Below are 19,219 nucleotides of genomic sequence, written 5' to 3' on the forward strand. Positions count from 1 at the left end.
TCGAGGGAAGTATTCCACAGACATACATTTATATTTCGCGTAATCAAAAGAAACAAAAGATTTATCCCTCATCGGAATCGGATTGATTTGTCGGCTTGAGGCTGCCAAAGACCTTGGCCGGTATGGCCTTTTGTTCGAAGCGCAGTTTCTTCATGCTGAGGCCCTCGTCATCGGTTTTGGTTGTGGCCTGGCCTGCCTCGGCCTGGTCTCCACTCGGCTGCTGCAGGTCCTCCTCCTCATCGTCGTCGTCGTCCTCGCTGTCGCCAATATCAATCTCATCCGGATTGACGACTGTATTTTCCTTGCCCTTGGCCCCGCCCTGGGTCTCGCCGCGCACAAACATGATATTGGAGGCAGCCTTCTCGGCGGGCTTCTGCTTGGCCTCGGCCGCGGCCTGGCGGGCCTTCTCCTCGAGCAGCCGCATGGCATCCGGTCCGGAGCCAGCACCAGCATCGGCAGCCACACCATTCGTGTTCGTGTTGACAAACTGGGCAGCCATCATGTTGACCTGAGTGTTGTAGGTGGCCTGAATGGAACGTTTGATCCGCAGCATTTCACGCATCGTATCCTCGTTGCCATGACGCACCTCGAACTCCTTCCAGGTCTGCCAGAAGTCCGCCGTGATGCGGGGATCGCACACCTGTTGGGACAAAGCAGAAGAGAGCTTAGAATATTGACGATCCAACGGTTAAATGTCGACTCACCTGTGAGCAATGGGCGTAGATGGCCCTGGCTCGATCCACCTAGCCCAGCTTCGTCTCCAGCTCGGCGAATTTGACGCACATGTGGCGCATATGCTGCTCGTGCAGAGCCTCGATGGCCTTCTCGTAGATCTCCCTGGTGCGTGGCAGGCCGTAGATCTCGGCGGCCTTCTTCACGAATATGTTGTACATGTCGAACATCTCCTCTTCCTTGACGGCGGACGTGGCGCGATCGTAGACGGACATGGCATGCCGGGCCAAGCCGTGCTCCCCCTCCAGCTTCGCGTAGAGCTGGTAAAAGTACTTGGATTGCTCAGCGGGTCACTGATCCAGGCACTGTTCGAAGAGGTCGCGGGCCCGCTCCAGCTTTGTGCCCCAGTAGCGCGCGAGGAACTTGCTTAGATACGAGTTCCAGATGTCGTACACATTCGGCCACTTAAACAGGGCAATGCCCTCCTCGTAGGCCCGATAGGCCTCCTCGAAGTAGTTGTGCTCTTCGAGGAACATGCCATAGTTGGTGATCACCTGCGGCGTGCAGATCTTCAGGTCGATGATGCTCTCGTAGACGGCCTTGCAGGTCTTGAAGGTGCCAAAGGACTCCTCCAGATCGGCGTACATGGACCACACCTTCAGGGATCTGTGGAGGCGCGACTGCACTGTCTCCGAGTCGTCGTGATACGCCACTTTCCGCTTGGGCATGGCCGTGGCACGTTGCATCAGCTTGAGGGCTGCCTCGAACTGCTGCTGGCGCAGCTCCATCTTCGCCCACACGGTGGCCAGATCTGCCACCTTGACGTACTCCACCTCGGTGCCCCGCTCGAAGACCACGCGGGCGTCCTCCACCTGGCCATTGGACTCGTAGAACTTGGCAAACTCCACCCAGAGGGTGTGGTGTGCAGCTTTCCCACCGCCAGCTTGGGCTGGACTGTCTGCACGGCCTCGGTGTAGGTGTTGATGATCGCCGTGGGCTTGTCATCGTACAGGTTGATCCGCTTGTGCCACTCGTGAACGTTGTGCGGCTTCTGGCGCAGCAGGACACCGTTCAGCAGCAGCAGACGCCTCTCCATGAGGTATTCGAAGCGCGACAGGCGCAGCTCCACATCTATGTCGTCCTCCTCGGTGGCCCCCTCGTTCTTGTCCACCTCCTCCATGCGCTTGTTCAACGACAGCTCCTAGAACTGCGCAAAGCTGGCCTCGCAAAAGGGCTCTGCTACCCCAACAAAGGCCAAAAGACCGAGGACCAGGGGGGCAAGGAGACAATAGAAGCCAAAAGATTAACAGAGGCGAGTGAATTCCGTAAATGTATTGTAATGTCTCCTCTTCCAGGCTGAAGTAAGCTCAGTCCTGTCCAGGGGTCTTCCTACAAGAAATTTGTAGTTCGCAGGAACTCCGAAAGGGGGGTCGGCTCGTCTTACTGGGCGGACGTGAGGGTCGAGAAGAAAGGCGCGGAGCGAGGCACACCCGCGTGGGTCGAGAGAGAGGCGGACGCAGGGCGAGGCACACCTGCGTGGGTCGGGAAAAAGGGGTCACAGGGCGAGTCACACCTGTGGGGGTCGAGAGAGGGGCGCAGGGCGTGTCACACCTGCGTGAGGGGGGGGTTTCGAGGATTGATCGGGGGTTAGTGGAGGTGAGTGTGGCTCGCTGGCGAGTAGTTGTTGGTGACCGGGGAGGGGTTTGGATCCCCAAAAATGACTTACACGGGGTTGGTTCTCGTTACAATAATGATTTATTAGCTTGCTAGTTACACAGGTAATTTGTTACATTGAATATATTTTTTTTTGTCGTTTCGTCACGTTCCCGGAAGGATTCTTAACTAGTTGTCACGCGGGACAACGTCTGTACTCGGCCCGGGTCTCCGCGTAAGTGAAGTCTGCTCCGCGCTTGCGCGCTCGGGAAAACTTCGCTGCCGCCGATCTCTAACTTATCAGTATCTACGTGTCTTCGTCTTCGTCGGCTTCGGGACGCTCCGCGAAGCGGCAGCCAATCCGAAGGGGCGGGGGTTCTTATCGGCTAGTCTGTGCTTCGGGAGCTTAAGTTTAGAGGTGGGGGTAATGTGTTGGCCCGGTGGGGAGTTGTCACCGGCTAACGGTTCGTGTCTCGGGAGCTTATGGCTAAACGCGGGGTAATGTGTTGGTGTGGGGGGCGTTCTTACCGGCTAATTGTCAGTGCTTCGGGAGCTTTTCGTTAGAGGTGGGGGCAATGTGTTGGTACGAGAATGTGGGATTGGCTGTCGTGAAACGGTAGGCGAAACGATATGGGGAATGAGTTTCTTTATTGGTGGTACATTTATTGTATGCATTCTCTGTTCTTAAGGCTAAGTAACGATATATTTAAGGGAAACTGGAGATATAAAAAGGGGAAAAATGAGGCGGTGACGATCCCGCGATGTAGCGCGCTAAGACGAACCTTCCTAAGGTTCGTTACACCCCCCCCCCCCCCCCCCCCTTTCTTCCGGTAGGAGGTCGACGCAGACAGGCGCGGCCCGGGATCGCTTGTGGACCCGGTAGCACTGATCCCAGGACCAGCTTCGGAAACGGAGCCTCTCCGCTTCCAGCAGCCGCTGGTGTATCTCCTCGATGAGGCCCGCCGGTAGGGCCCGGCCTGGGACGTTCACCTGCCAATCTGCCGGCGCGATTACCCACTGGGTGGGCTGGTTCAGCTCTTCGATCAGGAAGAAGTCCGCTGGACTTTGCCCCTCCCGCGTGGATTCTTCTTGAGGAAATCGTAGTATTTCATCCAAGTCGCAGTCCACCAGCAACTCGTCTTGTCCTTCCCACTCCCCAGTTTGGGGGGTCGGCGCCGTCTCCTCCGCAACGTGTTGTTTTACCCTCCGTAGGGTCATGGTGGGGTACCCGCTGTCCGGCCCCGTTTCCCACTGCTCCTCCGGTTCGGTCAGCTCCGCTTGTCGAACCGGAGCGGCGTTTCCCTCTTCTGTAGCCCCGGTGGGCCATTCAGTGGGAGGGCCTGCGCTGCCTCCGCGTGGGGCGCTTCGGCGTGCGTTGGTGTGGTCGCCGCTGACTCTTCTGGAGGATTGGGGCATCGGGGAGGAACCGATGCGGGCGTTGGCGGTCGCGCTTCGGCGTGCGGGGGCGTGGCCGCCGCTGACTCTTCGGGAGGATTGGGGCATCGGGGAGGATCCGATGCGGGCGTTGGCGGTCGCGCTTCGGCGTGCGGGGGGCTTGCCCTGGCTGGGGCGGCCGGTTCGGAGCGGTAGTCGATTGGTTCCGCGGCTTCTCGGAATGTCCTGCGTTACGCGTGACGCGTAACCCCCATGGCGTGACCGTGTGGTGAAAGGTCTCTGCTTCGGCTATGAATTGCCGACCGTAGGGTTCCTCCTCTTCGCTCTCCCCGTCGTCGTAGTACGCGTTGTATGGTTTCGGTATGTAACGCTCCAGCCCCCTCTCGGGGCGGTAAATGCCACGGCCGGTTCGGGGATCGCGGCGCTGGTGATAACCGGCATCTTCAAACTCCTGTTCGAACATCGGCGCGTATGATGGCGTCTCTGGTTCCGGGAAGCTGTGCTGGCTAGAACCGGCATCTTCGAACTCCTCTTCGAATGACGGTGACCCTGGCTCCGGGGAGCAGGGCGCGGCTCGTCGTTTATACGGCGGCGGCGACCACAGGTTCTCTCGACGGAACCCGGATGGTCGGCGGAAGAACAGCGGGGGGCTGTCTTGGGGACCCTCGTGGTCGGCTGCCCCTGCCTCGTCGGCGTCTAGCTCCATATCTGCGTACATGTCCCCATCGGAGGTGTGGGGTTCTTCGGCTACTCCTGGCTTCGGGGCGGCTTCCTCGTCCGCCTTGGCAGCGGACTCCGGTTCCTCGGCGTCGGAGAAATCCGTGAGGTCTACGACTTCGGGTGACTCTGCTGATGCAGCGGCTCTCTGGTGCGCCTTAGCTGGGGTGTTCTCGGTGGCGTTCATGGCTGGTTCTTCGGTGCGTAGAGTTCGGGGAGGGGGAGAGTGTCTATTTTCTATTTAATCTGATTTAATCTTCTTAATTCTAGGGCCTCCCAGGGGGCCTGACGAAAACTTACATTGTTTTGGTTCTGGTATAGTAGGGTTTTATCAAAATCGCCTTGCTCGCTCGGCGTTCGGAATCTGACTTATTTCTTGTATTTCTAACGTCATGCATTTCCCTCCGCTGACAGCGCGACTCACGGGAGCCGGCGTCAGCGGGCTTGCAATTCTGTAATAGCGCAGCTATGCGTCGCACGCGGGCTCCGATCGGATTTCGGGCGCCGATGGGCCAGGTGTAGGGCCAGCTCTTATCGCTGGGCTCGGCCGGCCTCTGGGCATGTATCGCCGCGGGAAGGATCTGCCGGGGGCGACAGTACCGTGCGCCGTCTCTGTTGTTCTGGACGGTTCGTCATTGGCCGGGGGGTTACGGGGGGCGGCCTCCACGTCTCGTGCTGTATGCTCGTTCCGAAGGCCTTGGGATTTGAGGCGGCGGTATAGCACCCAGATGATGGCGCAGAGAGGGATGGCGACGACGAGGGTGAACAAATAGGAGGCGGCGCTCCTTATCGTCACCGTCTCGTTCAGGTCGTCGATGTAGTTTGAATTTTGTAGGCTTAACTCCCGTAGGAACGGCAAGCTTAGCTTTTCCTTGTGTGCCGTTACGTTTATTCGAGTCATCGCCGGTACCACCGCCTTTCTTTTGGAGTCGCCGAGGTGATTCACGTACCAGGTCCCGTTAAACGAGACCCGGTGGGAATACGTAACTAGGTACGATCCCGAGATTGCTTGGGTGGTCCCCGCCTCATCTACAACGGTGAACCTTGCGTCGTTGACGATGATGGTGCCGTGGTCCACCACGACGATCGGATCGAAGTGGGGCGAAGTCGCGCAGTGCGCGACGGACCCGGTCACCATCTGCTGAGCGCAGGTGATCCCCTCGCGTTCTCTGCAAAACGTAGCGCCGATGGTGGCTTCGCAATCCCCGATGCTGAGGGTTTGGGGCCCGCATTCTGCTACGATGTCTCCCTCGCTGAAATCCAGTATCTTGTTCTGATGTTGGACCGGGAAAATAAGCATTTTCCTACAGACCAGCTTCGGTTGGGGAAACTTGATGAGAAAGTGGAGTAGGTCTGCGCTCTGGAAGACGCTAATGTTTGACACTTCTAGTAGCTCCACTAGGCATATGTTAGCGAGGTGTTGCTCGCCCAATTCCTTAATGTCAGCGCCGTCCAGAAGGGCGGGGCTGATCACGTTGATCTTGGCAAGGGTTAAGGCCAGGATGAGGTCTCCCAGATCCGTTATAATGATCCTGTTCCGGGCTATTATGGCTTCGGCCCGGTCGGCGTTGTCCTCCTTGGCGATGTGGTTCACGAGGCGGGTCAGCTCGTTGATCCGGGTTTGAATCCTGGAGTTGATTTCGTTTTGGCCACGGCTGGACTCCGCCAGCTGCTTTTGTTGGAATTTGACCTGCTCCCAGTCGTCGAAGTCGGGCGTTCCGGCCACTACCTTCAATGCTGTTCCGAGCAGGTTTATACTCCTTGTTCCCCGATGGTGGACCCTTAGCGTGGCCACCAGGTTCTTGATGTGGTCCAGGTCGGCTGCTATCACTTGCGCCATCCGGTCTAGGCTAAACAGCTCCGCGGCTTGTTCCGTTTCGGCGACGTAATCTTCGTATGAAGTCACGTTCGTAGTGTGGTGCAGGTATCCGTGGTTGGCCCAAATGATGGCGTCCCCGTCCGCTATTGGGATATAGTCCGCGTTAGTGTAGTCATTCAACTTGACCAGCGCGCGCGTCGAGGTTAGCAGAGTGAGGAAAATCAGTACGTCCTTCATGTTGTATGGGTTTTGCGTTATCTTCGGATGCGTTTGGGTTGGGATCGATTCGACCGTTCGGCTGTGGTGGCGGAATGGCACTGATCGGTGATGGTGGGGTCTCGGACTGCCGGAGACGCTTGTCGCGGGCTACGCCGTCGGTCGACCTAGTGTCGGTACTTTTCGGGATCCGGGCAGTCGTCGCTTGCCTCGCTCGGGTTTTTCCCCGGCACGGGCGCCCCTTCCCCCCTTTCCTTTCGTTTCAGCCGGTACCTGTGCCCCTGTCGTGGTCCGGCGCTTGTTCGGCGGTACCTGGGTCGTCCGCCTCCCCGGCACGCTCGTCGGGTTCGCGGTCGTGGAATTCTCTCAGATCGTTGATGTTGGCGACCTTCCGTTTCCGGCTGCTCGGGTGCTGCAGCTGAACGATGTTTGGCGACGGGAAACCCTTCACGCGATAGGGGCCGTCAAATTTAGGGGCCAGTTTTGCCGCGAAGCCTTCGGCGGCGGTTGAGAGGTGATGCTGCCGTAGAAGTACTAGCGAACCGATCGTGGGACGCCACTGTCGTCGGCGAAGGTTGTAGTGCCTCCCTTGTTCTTGGCTGGCCCTTTGAATGTTGTTTCTGACGATGGCGAACACTTCTTTTAGCCTGGCGGCCTTACCCATAGGAGTTTCCTGGGCGCTTCCCGTCCCCGGCGTGACCTCGTCGTATAAGGCGCCGGGCAGTCGGGGCTCTCTTCCGTGTACGAGGAATGCCGGGCTGAAACCGGTAGTCTCCGAGATGCTCGAGTTGATCGCCAGCGTCATTTCTGGCAAGAGTTCGTCCCACGTGTTTTGGTGATCGTCCACGAATTGGGCGATCATCGTCTTCACGGTCCGGTTTGCCATTTCCGTCGGGTTCTCTTGCGGACAATAGGGCGCGGTGTGTTGGAGTTCCACGCCGGCGGTGTGCAGGAAGGTCTTGAACGACCGACTGGTGAACTGGGTGCCGTTGTCACAGACAAACAACTTCGGAACACCGAAGCTACTCAGTATGCGTTCCCTGAAAGCTCGTTCGAGGCTAGCCGTCGTTGCCTTCTAAAGGGGCACCCGTTCGACCCATTTGGAGAATCGGGGTAACGGTCCGACGAAGTCGGCGCACAGGGTGGCGAAGGGTTCCTCGGCCTTGCGAGTGAGCATCCGGCCCACTGGCTTGCGTTGGGTAGCCTTGAACTTCTGGCAGCTCGCGCAACCGCGGATATATCGCCTCACGTCGCGATAAAGTCCCGGCCAATAATACCTCTGGGATATCCTCGTGATAGTTTTTCGCACGCCGAGGTGGCCTGCCGTCGGTTGGTCGTGGCACTCGCGGAGGACTCTCGCTCGGCAGTCCTTGGGCACACAGAGCTTCCACGGCACGTGGTCGTCATCGTCGGCTCCGTGCCCCAGGTTTCGGTAAAGCTGCCCGTTTTCGTACGTGTAGTCCGGGTATTTTTGGCGCTCGTCGTGAACTTGTTGGATCCTTCTTCTGAGCCACGGGCAGGTCGTGCCCTCTTCTTCGACGCGTGAAAGGGATTCCAAAGGTTGCCTGGAGAGCGCGTCGGCGACCACGTTCTGGTTGCCGGCCCGATAATGTACGTCGTATTGGTACTGCTGCAGCTCCAGCGCCCATCTCGCCACTCTCCCGTAAGGACTCTCAAGGGTGTTTAGCCATTTCAGCGCGAGATGGTCGGTCACCACGTCGAACCGGTATCCTTCCAAGTAACAGCGCAATTTCCGGATTGCCCATATGACGGCCGGGCATTCCTTGTCGGTGGCCGAATAATTCTCCTCTGCCTTGTTAAGGCGCCGGCTGACGTAGGCGATGACGCGTTCCTTCCCTTCGATCTCTTCGGTTAGGACCGCGCCCACACCCACGTTGCTCGCGTCGGTCTGCAGGGAGAATTTGACGTTGAAGTCCGGGCAGGCGAGCACCGGGTCGGTGGTGAGTCGCACTTTGAGTTCGTCGAAGGAGTCCTGTTGTTCCTGTCCCCATGCCCATGCTCTCCCCTTCTTTAGTAGCAATGACATCGGTTGCACTATGGTGGCGAAATTGGGGACGAATCGACGATACCAGCCCGCCATGCCTATGCATTGCCGCAATTCCTTCAGGTTAGTGGGCGGTCTCAGGTCTTTGACGGCCGCTATCTTGTCAGGGTCGGTATGAATGCCTTCCTCGCTGACCATGTGACCCAGGTATTTTATGCGGCGCTGGAAAAATACGCATTTGTCTGCGTTGATCCGCAGATTGGCCCGGCGCAGTCGCGAGAAGACTCTCTTGACGTTGCGCAAATGTTCCGCGAAATCCTTGCCGACGATGACTATGTCGTCCAGATACGCGAAAGCAAAGGGTTCCATGTCTGCGCCGATGACCGTGTCGAGGGTACGTTGGAACGTGGCTCCCGCGGAATGTAACCCGAAAGGCATTACCTTCCACTGATAGAGGCCTCTTCCGGGCACCGTGGCCTCCTTACTGTCATGGGCCATCGGTATCTGCCAGTATCCATTCTTCAGATCCAGCGTGGTGATGAACCGCGCGTTTCGGAGTCTTTCCAGTATATAGTTGATCCTCGGCAACGGGTATGCGTCCGGGATCGAATGTTCGTTTAGTTGTCGATAGTCCACACACATGCGCCACCTCCCGTCCTTTTTGCGGACGAGGACAATGGGGGCGCTGTGGGGACTTCGCGAGGGCTCGATCAGGCCTTCTGCTATCAGCTGGTCGACCTGCTCGTCGATGATCCGACGCATAGCCGGGTTCTTTGGGTAGTACCGTTGCTTTATGGGACGCTGGTCCCTCATAACTATCGTGTGCTCCGTGAGGTCCGTGGTCCCTCGGAGGCCTGCGAGCTTCGGCAGCTCTTCGTCCAGGAATTCCTGGATTTGCGGCGCCACGTCGGGAGGCCAGGACTCTTTCTGGCTCCTCTTCGCTTAGCCGGCTGGTTCCGGGAGCGGGGGTCTGGTCTCGGCCCTCGGGGAGTATGGTCATGTCGAACGCGCTTGGCGGTTCGATCCCACGAGGGTACTCCCTCATATTAGCGACCACCGGGGTAGTTTCGGGTGTAGGCAGGGCATTTTCGGGACTCCGGCTGAATACATGGGTCGTGTCGTATTCGGCGTGATGCACGAACATGCGGGTCTCGATGATGCCGCTGGTACTAGACCAGTGGCTCGTTCGGGTGACGCAGATTTCCGCTCTGGTGCCTGCTATTGTGAAACCTTCGGCGACGCGGGGAGGGTGGCTCCGGCAGCGCCCCGTGGCGTTGGTGCTGATGAGTTGATCTCCGGCCACGGGCGCGTCGGGGCCCCGGTCGGTGTCTCGAGTGGCTGTTGCTCCTATTCCCGGTTGTCGGCTGGTAAAACTTCGGGCAGTAAGGACGATTTCGGATGTGGGAGTTTCCGTTATCGAAAGGGCTGCGTTACCGCGCTCGCTCGCCGGGGCGGCTAACGTGGTCGTTGTATTCGGTGCTGGGCTGCTGGACGATCGTCGCCGCCGTGGGGGTTCGATCATTGCTCCGGGCTCTCCACCACTCGTCGAGGACGTTGGACCGGGGGTCCTGGTGGGTCTGTTCGCGTCCCTTGTTGCCTTACCCGAGATTTTGCCCTGGTTGGATGACCTGGGGTCAGGGCGTTCCGTCGGGGTCCTGGGCTTCGTGTTCCTGATTCCTTGTTTGCGTGGCGTATCGTTCGTCGCCTTGGGTTTCGTAGGCGCGTGTTCCGGGGTGTGCTCCTGGCTGGCGGTAACTACCGGTGTATTTGTCGCGAGGCGACTGTCGCGGAGTTGGAGGAGGGTGGTGCCACACTGTATCGTTGTTTCGATGGCGCAGAGGAAGTCCATCCCCACGATGACCTGCTCTAGCATGTTTGGTAACACTAGGAGCGGTATCTGTACCTCGCGCTTGTCCAGTTTAACGAACGCCAACAGAATTTGCGTTACTTCGCGTACCGACCCGTCTGCCAGGCGGATCTGGACGCACGCTTCCCTGAGGCCGGCGCCGTTGCCGAGCTGCCGGGCGAGGTTGGCGCTGACGAAACTCCGGGACGCCCCGGTATCCACAGTGGCCTCTGTGGCCCGTCCTCCTATCGTCACCCTCGCCACTATCCGGCCGTCCTGTATCTGTAGTGGGTGGCTTAGTTCTGGGTTTGGGGAGGCGTCGTTCCCGGCTGTTCCCGTGCCATTCGGGGACGCTGGTCGTTTCTCGACGAGTCCTGGCGGCAGCAATCGATGGTCCTTACGCCTCGCTTACCGCATTCCCAACAGAACAGGATAGAGGGGTTGGTGCAATTGTGGGAGGCATGGCCGGCTTCGCCGCAGCAGCCACAGGCCATCCGTGGGTTGGCGATGGGGGTGGTGACCATGCGGTGAGCGACTTCCGGCGCTGGAGTATCGGGTCGGTTTGACGATGGTCTCCTTGCCGGTCCTGCCGTGTCCCATTGGGGCCTCCGAAAGGAAGTCCGGTTTGCTTCGACCTCGTTTTGCGTCTGGTGCGTCGTCGGTCTAGTGTATCTTGGGCCGGGCCGAGGGGCAGTGGGAGCAGTGGGGTTATTCCGCTCTTGGATGGATTCGAACTCCGTAGCCAACATCGTTAGTTGGGCCAAACTTCGCAGTTCGTGTCTTCGCATGTACAGTTGATATGCCGGCAGAGTATTATCATAAATCCTGTTGAGCTCTTGGGCATCATTGTACCCGGCGTGGTGCATGAGCAACCTGAGCTCGATTATGAAGTCCTTGAATGACTCGCCCGTCGCTTGCTTGCGGGCTCGGATCTGATCCTCTAACTGTTCGAAATACCTCGGCGGGAGGAAAAAGGCAAAAAATTCTTGCCGGAAGTTGACCCACGAGGCGCCTTGCAGCCTGCTGGTGCGGAACCAGCGGTTGGCTCGGTCGATAAGGATTTCCGCCATAGCTCGAGGCAAGTAGTTGGTGTCTATCCCGTACGAAAGCGCGCGTACTTCCAACAGCTCGATGAAAGACAACGGATCATCCTGTCCGTCGAATTGGATTCCCCACCTCCTAATCCGTTCCGCCATCTGGGCAGCTTGACTGTATCGATGGGCTTCCAACGCGTCGTTACCTCCCCGGGGTCTATCGCTTTCAGGGAGGAGCCTCCTCATGGGAGAGGGGCGCACCTCTGGGGACGGGGGTCTTGGGGGGCGGCTGCGGTCACCACGATGGGCGGGCCGGTTGGTCTGCCTTCGGGGGCCCCAGGGATCTGCAGACCGCTTTTGGGGTCTGCCTTCCGTCTCTCCGCCTGCCCGGAAGTAGAGGGTTGCGGCGACTTTGCGCGTCCCGGTGGTTTGGCGTATTGCCGTTCGAGTTCCGCCAGTCGAATCCAGGCCTCTTGTTCGAGGGGTCCTTCAACCAGCGTGGCGAACCTTTTCCTTAGGTCCTCAACTGTCCCTTCGCGGTCGAACCCGAATTCTTCCGCGAAGGCTTCCAGTTATTCCCGGCGGCGTTTGTGGATCCAGCCGGTGCTGACCCCCGGATTAACGGTCAATTCGTCCCCGTCGTACTCATCTGATTGTTCCCCCGTATAGGGCTCCATGCTTCTCTTGGTCGTTGCGTCGCTGTTTCTACGGACTGGTTGAGCGTCCGGGATCTTGAGGTACTGTGTTCCCTTTTCTTTTCACTGTCACCTAGTACACCTAAGTAGACTCGTTCGCGATCCTCACCGTTAGAATTGTGGGGATTTGAGCACGGTTAGGCGCCGCGGTAGTGGGGTGGGTTTTTTTTTTTTTGCGGTCGAGCGATCGGCCGGTTATCTTTCCCCTTTTTTTTTTTTTTTGGTCTGTCTCTTGCACTCCCGACTGCCGCGGGTTTTTAATCCACGAACCCCTCGTTAGAGTTTCCTTCGGGTCCCTGCTCGGGCGCCACTTGTAATGTCTCCTCTTCCAGGCTGAAGTAAGCTCAGTCCTGTCCAGGGGTCTTCCTACAAGAAATTTGTAGTTCGCAGGAACTCCGAAAGGGGGGGTCGGCTCGTCTTACTGGGCGGACGTGAGGGTCGAGAAGAAAGGCGCGGAGCGAGGCACACCCGCGTGGGTCGAGAGAGAGGCGGACGCAGGGCGAGGCAGACCTGCGTGGGTCGGGAAAGAGGGGTCACAGGGCGAGTCACACCTGTGGGGGTCGAGAGAGGGGCGCAGGGCGTGTCACACCTGCGTGAGGGGGGGGGGGGGTTTCGAGGATTGATCGGGGGTTAGTGGAGGTGAGTGTGGCTCGCTGGCGAGTAGTTGTTGGTGACCGGGGAGGGGTTTGGATCCCCAAAAATGACTTACACGGGGTTGGTTCTCGTTACAATACTGATTTATTTGCTTGCTAGTTACACAGGTAATTTGTTACATTGAATATATTTTTTTTTGTCGTTTCGTCACGTTCCCGGAAGGATTCTTAACTAGTTGTCACGCGGGACAACGTCTGTACTCGGCCCGGGTCTCCGCGTAAGTGAAGTCTGCTCCGCGCTTGCGCGCTCGGGAAAACTTCGCTGCCGCCGATCTCTAACTTATCAGTATCTACGTGTCTTCGTCTTCGTCGGCTTCGGATTGGCTGCCGCTTCGCGGAGCGTCCCGAAGCCGCGAAGGGAAGGGGCGGGTGTTCTTATCGGCTAGTCTGTGCTTCGGGAGCTTAAGTTTAGAGGTGGGGGTAATGTGTTGGCCCGGTGGGGAGTTGTCACCGGCTAACGGTTCGTGTCTCGGGAGCTTATGGCTAAACGCGGGGTAATGTGTTGGTGTGGGGGGCGTTCTTACCGGCTAATTGTCAGTGCTTCGGGAGCTTTTCGTTAGAGGTGGGGGCAATGTGTTGGTACGAGAATGTGGGATTGGCTGTCGTGAAACGGTAGGCGAAACGATATGGGGAATGAGTTTCTTTATTGGTGGTACATTTATTGTATGCATTCTCTGTTCTTAAGGCTAAGTAACGATATATTTAAGGGAAACTGGAGATATAAAAAGGGGAAAAATGAGGCGGTGACGATCCCGCGATGTAGCGCGCTGTGACGAACCTTCCTAAGGTTCGTTACAGTATATAAACGTTATTGCGGTTCACATTTTGCACTTTCGCTCAATTAACTCAACTAATTGACATTTGAAAATACATGCGGTGAAAGGAAGTACATATGTACACATGTATGTCCGTAAAGGACAACAGCAGGAGATAATTATAAGTGCAGGAATTTTAATTCAACCTTCAACCCCAACCTTTTGCCATCAGGAAAGCAGCAGAGGTCGCTCTTCTCACTGAAAGAGCACACGATGCGGTCAGCCTATTCGTCGACAGCCAAGCGGCGATAAGATCCATGCAGTCGTCCGCAGTCAGTTCCAGAAATGTCTTGGCGAGCAGGGAGGCACTAGATACCCTAAGCACGACAATGTCAGTGCGGATCTACTGGATTCCCAGCCACCAGGGAATCGAAGGGAACGAGACGGCGGACGTACTAGCTAAGGAAGGCGTCGGGCTGGCGAATACGAGAACCGAGAACGTGCCTGTCTCCCTCAGAACGCTGCATAGCGATCTAGAAAAGCAGGCCGGATCACAAACCGAATGTAGGTGGAGGAGTACCACCGCCTGCAGAACCTCGAAAATCATGTGCAAGGAACGCAATGACAAACTCAGCCACTACCTGCTGCACCTACCACGGAAGGACTGCAGATTATTAGTGGGAATATTAACGGGACACTGCCTGGCTGCGGCGCATGCGACAAAGCTAGGAATCACAAACAGAGACAGTTGTAGGAAATGTGACGAACCTGATGCAACCGAAACCCTAGAACATCTCATCTGCAACTGTCCTGCTCTCTTAAGGGCAAGGAGGAGATACCTGGGCGCCCCAGTGCTGGCATTACTGGAAGATGCCTCCAAGAGGACGCCACAGCAACTACTGGCCTATGCGAAAAATACCTCGATCCTCGAGGACTTCAAAACCCACTAAACACTGCCGCGACGGTTCGTTATTTTTATAGTCCTGTTTTCCTTTAGTATTTTCTCCTATAAGAGAGATGATTCTTGGTAAAAGTTTACCCCCTTATTTGCCTCCATACTAAACATAAAGCTAACAAAATGCTATCGATCTATTTTGTTTTATATCTTTTTAGTTCATCGCCTATAATCGTACAGCAAAGAAAAACATAAACAACATTTTCTTACCTTCTTCCTGGTTCTTCCACTTTTGCTGCATTCTCTCTTTCTGTTCTTTTCTTGCCGTTTCCATTCTGTCGTTATATTCACACACACACACACACACACACAAAAGCACTATTACAAAAAAAAAAAAAACAGAAACACAAATGAATTTTATAATTTATTCATATTTTTCTTTCCGCGATCGGCTCTTTTTGTGCGCGAATAATCCACTAATTTTTCCCGCAAGACGCACTTAGCACCAAAGACGCTCAGCTACAACGGTACAACAAATGAAACGAGAAGGCAGCAATTTTTGGTCGAATAACAACAAATCACCAAAAAAAACGGGACACGTTGACATATATATGTAAGTATATGTTATTCCATTGATTGTATTTATAATCCTATTAAATTAGTGGTTTAAGTTAGTGGAAGGCGCGGCTAAGAGGCAACGGTACAGCAACTGGAATTTCCAAGCAACTCCACTCAACGAAAAGAAGGCGAGCGAAAGAGAATTAGAAGATCACGCGATGCGACGCTCCCAATGCGAAAACCGAACGCATCACTGTATGCGTGTGCATGTGGGTGCAGTTGCGGTTTTTGGCTGTGCATGTGAGTGCTCTATGTAAAGCCTCTGTAAGCAATAGCAACGCAATAATGAGCATAAGTATAGATGCTTGAGCGTTGAAGTGAAATGATGAACAGAAGAGAGGAAAAGTAAAATAAGCGGGAGGTTAACGAGGTTTTTAACGAGCCCGATTTGTAAAGACCTCACCTAGGCCAGATTTGCCCTATATGTCATGTATATTCTCGATTTATAATGAATCTCAAAAATAAAATGGCGACCTTTTTTCATATTTTATGTGGTTCTTTTCATCCTTCAATCAGCATGGAAGCTCAATTGTAAACTCTGGATTAAAATTGAACAATAATACAAATGTGTTCGTGTAACCTCTTGGGGTGTGCACCTCTTGGCAATTTGCGTGAAAATGTTGGGGGGTGGTGGTGGGGGTACTTCAATTAACAACAAATTTGGAACGCGGAACATTAACAAAGGAATTGTGTAACGAACATAATCAGATTCCTTGCCGTCGGGGCAAGCCATCTGAAACAGAAACAATACGATGGTGCGAGTGGGACGGCCAGTCATGCGGTCCTTCAACAAATATGGGAGCGGATTGTAGCGCGTCAGCATGCCCACGTTGCGGATGTCCAGGTGGGCCCAGTCGACGCACGGCACCAGCTCGTGCAGAACGGCGGCAGCGATGCAGCTGGAGGCGTGGAGGGCGACGTCCGCGGTTGCTGATGTCAAAGGTCTCGTTCGGCATGATCAGCTCCTTGAAGTAGCGCCACAGGGGCAGACGCCAAACGCGATCCCCCGTAAGGGCACCGGCCTTCTCGAACTGCTTGTAGACGAAGTTCGAATTGCTGAAAATCCCGGCTGCTGCTCCGCCCAGCTGCTGGGCAGACGGCGTAGCCCACTGTAGCAATGTCCACGACCATGCGCGGCTTGTAGATCGTCTGGGCGTAGAGCAAGGGATCGGCCATGGCCATCACACCAGCCTTGCTGACGTCCACGAAGCCGAGAGTTTTGCCATTGAGGAGGGACACCACGTCGCCAGGCTTGGCCGCCATTCCGGAGGGCATGTTCTCGCACAGCGGCAGCAGTGCCGTTATGTTTAGGGGCAGCGATAGGCCGGCGGCGGCTCGGATGACGCCCACGCAGGCGGCTGCACCGGACATGCCGCCGCGGTACATGGACAAGCAGTCCTTGGGACGGAGGCAGAGGCCCCCGCTGTTGAATGTGATGCCCTTGCCCAGCAGGAGGATGGGCTTGTCCTCGGGTGCGGTGCCGCAGTAGGCGATTTTCAAGATGATCGGCGGCTCGCAGCTGCCCTTGGCCACCATCAAGAAGCTGTTCAAGCTCTTGGACTCGATCCAGTCCATGCTACGTACCTCCACGGATACCCCGCAGGGGCACAGGGCATCTACCGTTGACTGGGCGAAGATTGTGGGCGTCATCTGATTGGCCGGCGTATCGGCCAGGCGACGGGCCAGGTTCTGCGATTCGGCATTGAACAGGCCCCGCATCCAGGCATCCGAGTCGGGAGAGTCGTACAGCTCCAGTTTGGAAATGAGTGTGCGGTCCCGACGGCGCTTGTGGGTGTTGTAGCGCCAGACGGCCAAGGCGCTCCCCTCGGCCGCCTGCTCCGCATACTCCATCGACTCCACGAAGACATCTGTGCAGCCCTGCAGTTGAAGGGCACGAGCCCCCACACCGGCAGCGACGCGAGCGTTCTCCATTCCCTCGTCGATCATCTCCAGGTCGTTGAAGCCGGCCCCCTCCTGTCCCACGCCGACCACGGCCACCGCACGGAACTCCGCATCCACGTTCATAAAGACACGGCCTTTTCCCAGCTGGCCACTCAGGCCCGTCTCGCGTATTAGATCAGTGATCTTACCCTGGACGCGATCGTCAAACTTCTCGCCGGATGGTGTCATCTTGGGCTGGCGGTCGCCCTCCTTGGCGTACACGCCCACCACAACGCCTTTGATCACCGAGTCACATTTCTCGGCGTAGTGCCGTCGCTGTTCCACATCTCTGCGTCTGGCCAGGAATGTGTGCTGGACACGCCTGCACAGGGCGTGCATCAAGCGTACAGACTTCATCGCTTAATGATAGTGACAGTCCCTCGCGACAGGTTACGAAAGTTCTCTTATTTTTCAGACAGTTCCAGACAAATTTGGCTTTTTTCCGAATAAAAAAAATGTAAATCTAAAAAATAGAGAGAATAGATGTGCTTCCAACAGCTGATTCGAAAGGAATGAGATATCCCAAGGCTCAAGCTCTGGCAGGGAAACATTGCCAACGCCTGCTGAGATTCGAGGAATTTATGAATTTCCGAACAAAACGAAGAATAGGTCTCCGAAGAATACGTCTCAAATCGAGGGAAGTATTCCACAGACATACATTTATATTTCGCGTAATCAAAAGAAACAAAAGATTTATCCCTCATCGGAATCGGATTGATTTGTCGGCTTGAGGCTGCCAAAGACCTTGGCCGGTATGGCCTTTTGTTCGAAGCGCAGTTTCTTCATGATGAGGCCCTCGTCCTCGGTTTTGGTTGTGGCCTGGCCTGCCTCGGCCTGGTCTCCACTCGGCTGCTGCAGGTCCTCCTCCTCATCGTCGTCGTCGTCCTCGCTGTCGCCAATATCAATCTCATCCGGATTGACGACTGTATTTTCCTTGCCCTTGGCCCCGCCCTGGGTCTCGCCGCGCACAAACATGATATTGGAGGCAGCCTTCTCGGCGGGCTTCTGCTTGGCCTCGGCCGCCGCCTGGCGGTCCGGAGCCAGCACCATCATCGGCAGCCACACCATTCGTGTTCGTGTTGTAGGTGGCCTGAATGGAACGCTTGATCCGCAGCATTTCACGCATCGTATCCTCGTTGCCATGACGCACCTCGAACTCCTTCCAAGTCCGCCGTGATGCGGGGATCGCACACCTGTTGGGACAAAGCAGAAGAGAGCTTAGAATATTGACGATCCAACGGTTAAATGTCGACTCACCTGTGAGCGTAGATGGCCCTGGCTCGATCCACCTTGCCCAGCTTCGTCTCCAGCTCGGCGAATTTGACGCACATGTGGCGCATATGCTGCTCGGGCAGAGCCCGACATGCGGACATGGCATGCCGGGCCAGGCCGTGCTCCTCCTCCAGCTTCGCGTAGAGCAGGTAAAAGTACTTGGCATGCTCAGCGGGACACTGATCCAGGCACTGTTCGAAGAGGTCGCGGGCCCGCTCCAGCTTTGTGCCCCCGTAGCGCGCGAGGAACTTGCTTAGATACGAGTTCCAGATGTCGTACACATTCGGCCACTTAAACAGGGCAATTCCCTTCTCGTAGGCCCGATAGGCCTCCTCGAAGTAGTTGTGCTCTTCGAGGAACATGCCATAGTTGATGATCACCTGCGGCGTGCAGATCTTCAGGTCGATGATGAAGGTGCCAAAGGACTCCTCCAGATCGGCGTACATGGACCACACCTTCAGGGATCTGTGGAGGCGCGACTGCACTGTCTCCGAGTCGTGATACGCCACCTTCCGCTTGGGCACGCCGTGGGACGTTGCATCAGCTTGAGGGCAGCCTCGAACTGCTGCTGGCGCAGCTCCATCTCCGCCCACTCGCACCACACGGCGGCCAGATCCTCCACCTTGACGTACTCCACCTCGGTGCCCCGCTCGAAGACCACGCGGGCGTCCTCCACCTTGCCATTGGACTCGTAGAACTTGGCAAACTCCACCCAGAGGGTGTGGTGTGCAGCTTTCCCACCGCCAGCTTGGGCTGGACTGTCTGCACGGCCTCGGTGTAGGTGTTGATGATCTCCGTGGGCTTGTCATCGTACAGGTTGATCCGCTTGTGGCACTCGTGAACGTTGTGCGGATTCTGGCGCAGCAGGACACTGTTCAGCAGCAGCAGACGCCTCTCCATGAGGTATTCGAAGCGCGACAGGCGCAGCTCCACATCGATGTCGTCCTCCTCGGTGGCCCCCTCGTTCTTGGCCACCTCCTCCATGCGCTTGTTCAACGACAGCTCCTCGAACTGCGCAAAGCTGGCCTCTGCT

At 56.5% G+C, this 19,219-nt stretch overlaps 1 long non-coding RNA gene and 2 pseudogenes across 2 annotated transcripts; 1 reads left to right on the forward strand and 2 right to left on the reverse strand.

The window, feature by feature from the left end:
* LOC117190176 overlaps window positions 1–19,219 on the reverse strand; it is a 26,755-nt pseudogene continuing 7,536 nt past the window's right edge.
* Window positions 14,743–15,091, forward strand: LOC117191232. 2 transcript variants are annotated; one of them, XR_004473976.1, is made up of 2 exons: window positions 14,743–14,968; window positions 15,018–15,091. It is a non-coding gene; the product is annotated as an uncharacterized LOC117191232 (long non-coding RNA). The 2 variants fall into 2 exon arrangements; XR_004473977.1 differs by having other exon boundaries at window positions 14,746–14,968; window positions 15,027–15,091.
* LOC117191192 lies at window positions 15,477–17,428 on the reverse strand (annotated as a pseudogene).

This window comes from Drosophila miranda (assembly GCF_003369915.1).
Source record: "Drosophila miranda strain MSH22 chromosome Y unlocalized genomic scaffold, D.miranda_PacBio2.1 Contig_Y1_pilon, whole genome shotgun sequence".
NCBI lineage: Eukaryota > Metazoa > Arthropoda > Insecta > Diptera > Drosophilidae > Drosophila > Drosophila miranda.